The following is a 12579-nucleotide window of genomic DNA, read 5'->3' on the forward strand; positions in this document are numbered from 1 at the left end:
AGATAGACTGGCCTAACAACGTTCTGATGGATGATATGAAGTAAATATCTATCTTTTATATAATGTAATTATTCAATTCTAATTTATCTTTGATAACTAAACTTCTAAATAAAAATCAATCAAAAATTTATTTACTTTTTAGTAGCGAAGCTACTCCATAATTCACTATATATGGCTATCCTTCCGTCAGTCAGTCCGTGACGCTATGAGGAAAATGTGATTTAAGACTCTAAAGGATTTTTGTATCTTTAGATGAAAGACAAATAACTTATTTTGATTTTACACATATTATTTCATAATTCCGGTTTTCAATAATTTCTGGATTATAACATCAAAATTAATTTTTCCGTTGTTTCAAGATTCCAGTTTCTAATTTACTTTCATCGTCAGTCTTTATCGAATAAAAAATGTAAAAAAAATGTGGGTAGGTTTCGTGATTCTCTCCCCTATAAATTTGTATTCTTGACTTAACAAATGCTCTTTAAATCCCTTTCTCCGTATTCTTATCCTTTGTTCTTTTGTTCTTTGCTACTTATGGATGTTGTCATCCTTGTTAAAGTATACGATTAATATTAAATTTTAGATTAATATCCCGATTATGAAAAATTAAAAATATGTGAATATAAATAGGTTTTCCTTGATGGAAAATAACCATTTATTATGTGGTAGTTGATCATATAATCCCATACCATACCAAAAAATTAGCATATTCTACGGCATTTTTGTATAATTTATCTTAAAAAGCGTATTTTACAGTATTATCCCTATATAAAAGTAACAGGATGTCTGTGTAGTGTGTTTGTGTGTCTTTTGTGCCAAAAAATCTGCTAACCGCTTAACCGATATTGTTCTCTTTCACACTGTAGCTTCTCAGGGAAGGTTTATAACTATTTTGGGGAAGGTTTTTACCACGCTTACAAGAAAAATGACATCTAAAAAAATTCCTCGCAAATAAATTGTTCATTCTTTGTAATACTAAAATTGAAAGAGGTGGGTCGTCTTACCCTCTTCCCTTCCATCTATCAAGTGCACTGAGAGTCCTCTAGAGTATCTTTATAGAATAAAGTATTACGGTCTGTCCGTTATGATCTCGCAAACCTCTGAACTGATAGTTTTCTTAACTTTAGGAAAGTTTCACACAAATCTCGAGATGATTTTAGGCTATATATAATACTAGACATGGCGTTCTAAAATTATACCGCTATAGGCTAGATTGAATATTAATCCTTTTCTTCTAATGTCCTATCCCTGAATATTCGTTTTTTCATCATTTTTAAAAATTAAATGTCCCTCTCTCTCTCACTTTTTTAAAATTTCATTATTTTATTTAAAACCGTATTTATAATTTTGTTCTTCTTTCTTTAAAATAATTTGGGATCCTAGTATTTTTTTGTTTCAAATTATCGTCCTGAAAGGGTTAAAATGTTTATTTAAATGTTAAATTTTAGTTTAATATCTGGACGCGTCGCCAGTATCAAATTATTTTAAAACTAAGTTTTCTTTGATTTACTATTTTAGAAATTTAAATTTTCTATTTTATAAAATTTAATACTTTAATATAATTTAAATAGCAACATGAAATAAAAGAAATGAATTTATTCTTCATAGAGTAAAATAATGGGTCTTATTGTTCTGATCAATGAGAGTTTATTATGGATTATTGGACCACTATGAGTATTAAACACTTTACCATTGGAAGACTCGAGCTCATATATAGACGTTTATTTCCTATATAGATCTGTCATGGCTCTTGATGCAATAAAGCAAGCCGTTTTATAAAAAATCTGTCGAGAATAATTCATAAGATAAAAAACAGAAAAAGTAGTCGCTCATATAGGTATAGAATAAGTAAATTTTTATATTGCCTATAGAAATGACATCACACTGACCTACCATTGGTCAATTAAAATGTAGACTGGCCCGTCCTTGGTAATTTAGTTAGTGTATTGGCCTATTATTGGTCATTTGTATTGTATGGCGTTATTTTTTATAGGCACTATAATAAATAAAAACCTTGATATTGTATCTGTGTTAAAATTAAACTAGGAAATCATCTGTTTTGTAAAAACCTATCTTTATCTACGTATACAAAGAAGTTTAATCTTTTCAATAGATTATATTTTAAAGGAAAGTTTAATATAAACAAGGATGGGAACATCCATAAATAAGCTTATAGAGATGCTTAGTTCATGTTATAGTGTCTAATCGTCCTAGAAATAATCAGATATTTTGGAATAAGATAAATATAACATACAATATAATAAGGTAACAAGGATGACAACATCCATAAAAGCGAAGCTCTGAAATGGAAGGACAAACGAACATTAACACTTGTAGTTTGTCAGAACTGAATTAGCAGAATATTAATGCATCAGTACATTAAAGTAATATATATAGAGTGATAAATAGCTATGAAACCATTTTTCCTTTTCAAAGACCCCTGACGCTGCAGAAGGTTGTTTATCGATAAAAATTTTGCTTTCTCACTTAGCTGCTAGAAAGCTCATAAGCTGTCATTGGAATAAGATTTGAAGGAACTTTACTAATTAATCAAAACCACCGTATATTTTGGTATAAGGATTTGGGGGGCCTTTATTATTAATCAAAGTCATGTGACCTAATGTACAAGAGTTAAAACAATTAAATCAAAAGATTTTAGTGTAAAACTATTTGTAAATAAGAGTATAAGAATAAGATATTGTTATCAACGACAAAAAATAAATGTTTTGCCTAATTTTTGTAAAAATTTAGAGCATATTTATCATTTAAAATCAATGCTATCTTTTCAAAAGTGTTTCCATTAATTTGATTGTGTTTTGTAAGCAAAACCTGTTTTTTATTATTTGTACTGTGTAATTTTATTTGATTATTTAATTCAAAGATAGCAATTTTTTTTTAAATAACCTAAGATGAATGTCGGAATTTTCTTATTAAGCATAATAATGTATATATAATTTGAATAGTAAGACCTTGAAAATAAGCAAAAAATTATTATATGATAATTATCAGTAAATCTAACAGAATTTAAACGTAATTATTAAAAAGCTAGCTTCAAAAAATAATAACACATTTTTTATTCAAATTCTATAGTACATTCTAACAAGGATGATGATATCAAGTTTGGCAACATTTAACAAATATGTCTTTCAAAAATCAGTTGATTTATTGCATGAAATATTGAAAATGTATATAGCAATTTACAGATTTTTATGATTTTCAGGAATTTAAAATAATTACATTCATTTGGTAACTGTAAAAGCAGAGTATAGCATGTATAGTGTCATAAATGAGCTACAATTTGAAATAATTTACATATATTTATTAGGATGTAATATCCTTTTATAAAAGGCAAATACAAATTGATTTTAATTACAAGTTCATTGAAAAAAAATCCGGACTTTCTGATGGATAGACAAAGTGAATTATAGAGTAGCTTCGCTACTAAATATGACATATGATGAACTGAAATTAGTTTCCGAATGTGAACACATTTTCCTAGGTGTTTCCCAATCCTATCTCAATATTTGCTACTAGCTAAAAAACCTTCAAACTTCAAAAAAAATCAAAATTTGAATGTATTAACGATTTATACATTATACATTCAAAGTTTTAATTTTTCAAATTTAGATTTTTTTTTGGAAGTTTGAATGTTTTTTAGCTAGTAGCAAATATTGAGATAGGATTGGGAAACACCTAGGAAAATGTGTTCACATTCGGAAACTAATTTCAGTTCACCTGACATATACACAGACAAGCACTCTGGTTCAGTTCACATTGCTATGGACAATTAAACTATTTAGGAAAGTTGTAAGGAAGAAAGTTATCTATCTAGTACTAAGATAAAGATTTAAAAGCCTCCTAAAAAAAGAAATATATTTTTAAAAACAAATTAAATCTATAGTGCTGTTAACTTGAACTTTAATAATGTTATTATAAAAAATGGAAATAATCTCTACTTTCCGAAATAATTGTACTCAAGACAGCTTATAATGAAATTACTATCCAGATTTTTACGATTTTATAATTTTTTGACAACGCCAAAATTGTTTTTTTTTTACTTTATTAATTTTAAGATATATGCATTGTCTATAAAGGACAAACACAGATACATAATAAATTTTATAGTTAGGGTATTGTTTCTAAAAATGAAAAACCCTGTATAAAACTCAGCCATTTTAGAATCTAAGCTGTCAAATTTCTTGAGCAATGGGATAGTGTTGGTAGGTCTTTGCGATAGTTCTATATAGTCATGTACCCTTGCTCCCTCTATTCTCTAACTTTATTATCAGTACAATATTTTAAGAAAAATTGTTGCAAAACTGCATTAATAGATGATACTGCTTAAGGACATACTTACATATTTGGGACTTGTTTTTAGAGATGCTTTGCTTATAACATTGTACCTTGTTGTAATAGGAATCAGTTTCCAAAAAATCAGAAGAATCGGATAATTTTAACAAAAAAAATTGTTGTCAAAAAAGTTAAAAATTGACATGTTTAAAATGGACGTACGGACATTCTGGTATTGTTTATAGAGTTGCTACGCTTTCTAATTTGTACCTAACTACAATAGGCATCATCATGCAAAGTTTGGAATCGTTAGGACAATTCTAACCTGTTTAAATTAACGAAAAGAGCTAACTCTCTGTGACGGACGGACGGACCAACCCTAATTATAGGAAAGCTTTCCTTAAAAAAAAACATACCTACGGACTTTGAGGTAATAATTATTGAGTTGATACGCTATGTAAATTTAAATATTGTTACAGGAATAACTTGACGATAGGAACTATACTTTACTGGCGGACCAACCCCCTTATTAAATATAAGCTTCGCTTTTAAGATTATATTTTAGAAAATTATGCGATAACTATTATATTGATTTTATTAAAAGCGAAACTACTCTGTAATTACTGTCTATCTATAAACAGGTATGGCGTAACAATGTAATATAAATGTGAAATCTTATAATACCGTTTTACCTGTTCTTTGTACCTGCCATTGGCCATTATAATGATTAATCTATTCCGGGATTTTTAGTACTCTATAATTCACTTTGTCTGTCCGTACGTACGTCAGTCAGTCCGTAACGCTATGGGGAAAATAGGATTTACACAGCTGCTATGAAAGTGAGACCTCTTATTTTTCTTGTATAATTTTTTTTATTATGGCATGAGTATATAACACCTATTGCAGTGCGACTGCTTTACGGCAGCTTTTTAAACCTTTAATTTTTACTGAATTCACATACCTCCCCTAAAATAATCCAGTGCCTATGGGAAGGCAGGTAGCTATATATTCAATATATCCAAAATAAAAATATTAAATTCTTCACTTAACATTATGAAATATAAAAAAACATAGATTTTTTCACAAAAATAGGCAAAAATAATTTTGTTCACATTTTTCATTATGTTTTGATGAAACTTGGTTAACATGTGGCCTTGAAACCAACAATATATAAACAAATAGTATCATATATTGTGATCTTTTAACATAAGAATGAAGACTAAAGTATATGTAAATATGTAGATATAACTAAAGTGTTTGACACCTGTATAACAATAATAATTGTACATTAATGTAGATTGAAAGCGCGCTTGTGTGTGTGTGGGGGTTGTGTGTGTGTGTGTGGGCGTGTGTATGTATGTGAGTGTTTATCCAATTGAGAGCTAAATATGAGAACAATTATAGTCCTAAAAGCAGTACAAAATAAGTGATTTAGAATTAGAATTAGATTTAAGTGAATCGTGCATTGTACCTAATAGGTACCGAAGGTGATTAAAATTTATGGGAGGTTTTTACATCAAATAGATAATCCAATTATCTATTATCAACCATACGCTTTAAAATAAGGGCTTATTTTGATTAAAATACCAGGATTCATTTAATTATCTATAGGTATGAATTATTAAAGCTTGAACTTAATGCTATTTATTCTTTGTTACTTTTATGGATAACCCTTACTTGTGTGTTTGTATGTCTATTTTATTCGTAATTGTGTGTTATTTTGATATCCTTACAGATGTAACAACATATTCAATGCATTAACTGATTACAATTTTTAATAATGTTTAGAGATATAAATAAGAAACGGATTTCTTTCATCGTAACCGACGAAAAAATTGTAGGCAAAACCCCATCGTTACTTGAAATGAAAAAAAATGCCTTTTATAGCTATCTAAAGTTAGCAGGACACTCTGGTGCTAAATCAACGGACTTGCTAAATTTCAAAATCAGATTTATTAGGCTAATTGTCTAACATAACCTTTTTTATGGGGGGGGGGGGCTTATATAGCCCGCACCGCTAGAGAAAATTGCAAGCAGAATATTTTAACTTTAATCGTAAATCCAGGGATAAGGGATAGGAAACCTGGCCATAAATTAGGTCTCGGCCTGGTTTTGAAAGGGATCATGCAACTTTTACCATTTGCCTAATTTAATGACCTTACTGGCGGACGGCTCATATTGGCTACCGCTCTAAACCAATAGTGTTCTGTGATTTGGGCTTGTTTTGTATCAACCAATCACCAATTGGCGGAAATTTTAGAAGCAGACAATTATAGAAAAAATAATGATTTCGTCTGCTACGAAAAAATAAATATAAATGGTGTTAGATCACATTAGTTTAATTATTAAATCTGCTTAGAGTTAAACATTAAAAAAGGGCCACATAGAAAAAACAAAAATAACGGGATTATTTTTTTGGAAAGAAGGTAGCTACGAATTTTCATTTGGTAGTTTATAAATTAGATGTTGTATTTTGAATTTTAAAAATTTAGTACGGAAATGATACAACACCTTCACCCTAATTTTTGTACAATACAACACAGTACAGATATATCATTACATTATATCCAGTATAGTATCCAAAGAACTTGATAGAATGTTACCCAAGTGCATATTTATTTATTTATTTTGAATTTTAATTAGCAATGAAATTTTCAAATTAAATTTTTACTCATTAATAAAAATGCAAATAATACAAACTAAAATCTGTCTGAGGGAAACCCAACGATAGCTTTCTGACAGTTCAAATTACCAAAGTAAAAGATAAAAAATTTTGGGAGAGAAAAAACTTCATTTTAACAAAAGCCATTAATATATAGGTTTATAAAAAGTTATGTTTTTTACTTTAAACTAGCTACCTGAATTTGATTCTATACTTTATCTACACACACACACACAGCTTTTTCATTAGCATTTTATACGAACCACTGCGCTATCCCAAAACTGGTTTATTAGGCTAGAAATAGGCCTAGGCTTGAAATAGGCCTGAAATAATATTTTCCTACGTTTCCCATCCCTTATCCCTGCGTAAATCCAATAAAAATTTCAGATTATATTACCTAAAATAACTACCTGCTTTTTTTTTTAGCAATATTCATACTAATTGATTATAGTTATAGAATTCGCAAAATTTTTGCAGTCGTTATAATAGTCTTGTAAAAGTACATGGCATAAGAGGGTAAAATCTTTAATTAAGGCGCAATTTGGGCTAGGATTTGAAACAATCATCATCGCAAATCTAACATCTATTCAACATTCCACCATAACACTTTTTTTATCCAAGTAAATTATACGTTAGTTTTTATAAACTTGTAATATTGGCTTATATTTTACCGTGCTATGGCAATCGTGTGTGGACATGTTTTTGGCTGATTTTTTATGCATTTTCGTATGCACATAATTAAGGATTATTCTAATTGATAGCCTGATATCTAGTTGCCGAATGTGTACGCAGTTTCCTGAGTGTTTCCTCATCCTAGCTCAATATTTACTACTAGCTAAAAAAGCTTCAAACTTCAAAAAAAAATCAAAATTTAAAAAATTCAAATGTATAATGTATAAATCGTTTATACATTCAAATTTTGATTTTTTTAAGGGAAGTTTGGAGATTTGTAGCTAGTAGTAAATATTGAGCTAGGATGAGGAAACACCCAGGAAACTGCGTACACTTTCGGCAACTAGATATCAGGCTATCTTCTAATTAACCTGCTCTCCTTTTACATGGTCTATATATACAATTATTCCTTCCTATATAGGTACTTTTACATGATATGTGTGCTCTATACAGCTCTGCCTTTCTCTTTAGGTACTTTTACATGATATGTGTGTTCTATACAGCTCTGCCTTCCTCTTTAGGTACTTTTACATGCTATGTGTGTTCTATACAGCTCTGCCTTTCTCTTTAGGTACTTTTACATGATATGTGTGTTCTATACAGCTCTGCCTTTCTCTTTAGGTACTTTTACATGCTATGTGTGTTCTATACAGCTCTGCCTTTCTCTTTAGGTACTTTTGCATGCTATGTGTGTTCTATACATTTCTACCTTCCTCTTTAGGTACTTTTGCATGCTATGTGTGTTCTATACAGTTCTAATTCCTTTTTAGATACTTTTACATGCCTTATGTGTTCTATACAGCTTTGCCTTCCTCTTTAGGTACTTTTACATGCTATGTGTGTTCTATACATCTCTGCCTTCCTCTTAAGGTATTTTTACATGCTATGTGTGTTCTATACATCTTAGCCTTCCTCTTTAGGTACTTTTACATGCTATGTGTGTTCTATACAGCTCTGCCTTCCTCTTTAGGTACTTTTACATGCTATGTGTGTTCTATACAGCTCTGCCTTCCTCTTTAGATACTTTTACATGATATGTGTTTTCTATACTGCTCTGCCTTCCTCTGAAGATACTTTTACATGCTATGTGTGTTCTATACATCTTAGCCTTTCTCTTTAGATACTTTTACATGCTATGTGTGTTCTATACAGCTCTGCCTTCCTCTTTAGATACTTTTACATGCTATGTGTGTTCTATACAGCTCTGCCTTCCTCTTTAGGTACTTTTACATGCTATGTGTGTTCTATACAGCTCTGCCTTCCTCTTTAGATACTTTTACATGCTATGTGTTTTCTATACTGCTCTGCCTTCCTCTTTAGGTACTTTTGCATGCTATGTGTGTTCTATACAGCTCTGCCTTCCTCTTGAGGTACTTTTAATGCTATGTGTGTTTTATACATCTCTGCCTTCCTCTTTAGGTACTTTGCATGCTATGTGTGTTCTATACATCTCTGCCTTCCTCTGAAGATACTTTTACATGCTATGTGTGTTCTATACATCTTAGCCTTTCTCTTTAGATACTTTTACATGCTATGTGTGTTCTATACATCTTAGCCTTCCTCTTTAGATACTTTTACATGCTATGTGTGTTCTATACATCTCTGCCTTTCTCTTTAGATACTTTTACATGCTATGTGTGTTCTATACAGCTCTGCCTTCCTCTTTAGGTACTTTTACATGCTATATGTGTTCTATACAGCTCTGCCTTCCTCTTTAGATAATTTTACATGATATGTGTGTTCTATACAGCTCTGCTTTCCTCTTTAGATAATTTTACGTGCTATGTGTGTTCTATACATCTCTGCCTTCCTCTTTAGGTACTTTTATATGCTATGTGTGTTCTATACAGCTCTGCCTTTCTCTTTAGGTAATTTTACATGCTATGTGTGTTCTATACAGCTCTGCCTTCCTCTTTAGGTACTTTTACATGCTTTGTGTGTTCTATACAGCTCTGCCTTCCTCTTTAGGTACTTTTACATGCTTTGTGTGTTCTATACAGCTCTGCCTTCCTCTTTAGGTACTTTTACATGCTATGTGTGTTCTATACAGCTCTACCTTCCTCTTTAGGTACTTTTGCATGCTATATGTGTTCTACACAGCTCTGCCTTCCTCTTTAAGTAATTTTACATGCTATGTGTGTTCTATACAGCTATGCCTTCCTCTTTAGGTACTTTAACATGCTATGTGTGTTCTATACATCTCTGCCTTTCTTTTTAGGTACTTTTGCATGCTATGTGTGTTCTATACAGTTCTGATTCCTTTTTAGGTACTTTTACATGCCTTATGTGTTCTATACAGCTCTGCCTTCCTCTTAAGATACTTTTACATGCTATGTGTGTTCTATACATCTTAGCCTTCCTTTTTAGGTACTTTTACATGCTATGTGTGCTCTATACATCTCTGCCTTTCTTTTTAGGTACTTTTACATGCTATGTGTGTTCTATACAGCTCTGCCTTCCTCTTTAAGTACTTTTAATGCTATGTGTGTTTTATACATCTCTGCCTTCCTCTTTAGGTACTTTTACATGCTGTGTGTGTTCTATACAGCTTTGCCTTCCTCTTTAGGTACTTTTACATGCTATGTGTGTTCTATACATCTCTGCCTTTCTTTTAAGGTACTTTTGCATGCTATGTGTGTTCTATACAGTTCTGATTCCTTTTTAGGTACTTTTACATGCCTTATGTGTTCTATACAGCTCTGCCTTCCTCTTAAGATTTCTTTACATGCTATGTGTGTTCTATACATCACTGCCTTTCTTTTAAGGTACTTTTGCATGCTATGTGTGTTCTATACAGTTCTGATTCCTTTTTAGGTACTTTTACATGCTATGTGTGTTCTATACAGCTCTGCCTTCCTCTTTAGGTACTTTTACATGCTATGTGTGTTCTATACAGCTCTACCTTCCTCTTTAGATACTTTTACATGCTATGTGTGTTCTATACATTTCTACCTTCCTCTTTAGATACTTTTACATGCTATGTGTGTTCTATACAGCTCTGCCTTTCTACTTAGATACATATACATGCTATGTGTGTTCTATACAGCTCTGCCTTCCTCTTTAGGTACTTTTACATGCTATGTGGGTTCTATACAGCTTTGCCTTCCTTTTTAGGTACTTTTACATGCTATGTGTATTGTGTGTTCTATACAGCTCTGCCTTCCTCTTTAGGTACTTTTACATGCTATGTGTGTTCTATACATCTCTGCCTTCCTATTTAGGTACTTTTACATGCTATGTGTGCTCTATACATCTCTGCCTTCCTCTTTAGGTACTTTTACATGCTATGTAGGTTCTATACATCTCTGCCTTCCTCTTTAGGTACTTTTACATGCTATGTGTATTGTGTGTTCTATACAGCTCTGCCTTCCTCTTTAAGTAATTTTACATGCTATGTGTGTTCTATACATCTCTGCCTTCCTCTTTAGGTACTTTTACATGCTATGTGTGTTCTATACATCTCTGCCTTCCTCTTTAGGTACTTTTACATGATATGTGTGTTCTATACAGCTCTGCCTTTCTCTTTAGGTACTTTTACATGCTATGTGGGTTCTATACAGCTTTGCCTTCCTTTTTAGGTACTTTTACATGCTATGTGTATTGTGTGTTCTATACAGCTCTGCCTTCCTATTTAGGTACTTTTACATGCTATGTGTGTTCTATACATCTCTGCCTTCCTATTTAGGTACTTGTACATGCTATGTGTGCTCTATACATCTCTGCCTTCCTCTTTAGGTACTTTTACATGCTATGTGGGTTCTATACATCTCTGCCTTCCTCTTTAGGTACTTTTACATGCTATATGTGTTCTATACAGCCTTGCCTTCCTTTTTAGGTACTTTTACATGCTATGTGTATTGTGTGTTCTATACAGCTCTGCCTTCCTCTTTAAGTAATTTTACATGCTATGTGTGTTCTATACATCTCTGCCTTCCTCTTTAGGTACTTTTACATGCTATGTGTGTTCTATACATCTCTGCCTTCCTCTTTAGATACTTTTACATGCTATGTGTGTTCTATACAGCTATACAGAATTCACAATTTGTATTTGGTACCTATTTGTACTTATTATGTATTGGAGCTTTATTTTAGTTTTGCGTTTTATTAAATAAACAAGGATGACAACATCCATAAGTAGCGAAGCCAAAAATTTATTTATAGACATCAGGAAAAAATAATCTTTTGAGTATGTTAAAAAGACATACATGAAATAAATCACGAAACCTTTTAAAATGTATAATAACTTTTGAAGCATTAAGCTAAGAAGAAAAACATAAAATCTAGGAATTGATCTAGCACCCCAACCAATATCAAGTCTTTATTAAACTTGGTGAAAAAAATAAGTATTGCACTTAATTTAAACAAGGGTAGTAACATCCATAAAAGCAAAACTAAACGAGGAGGACAAACAAGCATTGGCAAATTGGCAGTTATTTTAATATCACCGAAACAGAATTTTAGTTGAAATAATCAACGATTAAGCATTACCATCTATTTCAAATTAGAGCAATTTGTTCAATCGTTTTGGAAGCGCGGCGGAAGTAAAAATGATCAAAAAAATTGTTTTTATATATATCTTTATATGCACTTTCCTCGCAGAGGTATTATCTAATAATCAATATTATCACAATAAATAAAAGTTTAAAAACAACGTATTAAAGCATAGTTATACCTATTACACACTGATATTAAATAAATCGATATTTCGAAGCTTTTTATAGAGCTTTCATACTAGACTACCTTTGGTCTTTTATATTATATGACGTCATTTTTGTATAAACACTATAAAGAGCTCCAAATATTTGCCATTCATAATTTTTTTTTTATTTCCTGCAATTTTCCCTTTCCTTTCCGACCTAATCAAACTCTTTATATAGGTGAACTTACTATACAATAAATAGGCTTACCCAAATACTTTTGTATGACTCTTGCCATCTTACAAGACAAATGACCAA

Source organism: Acartia tonsa, chromosome 5, assembly GCF_053477335.1.
Source record: "Acartia tonsa isolate MP-2025a chromosome 5, ASM5347733v1, whole genome shotgun sequence".
NCBI classification, from domain to species: domain Eukaryota; kingdom Metazoa; phylum Arthropoda; class Copepoda; order Calanoida; family Acartiidae; genus Acartia; species Acartia tonsa.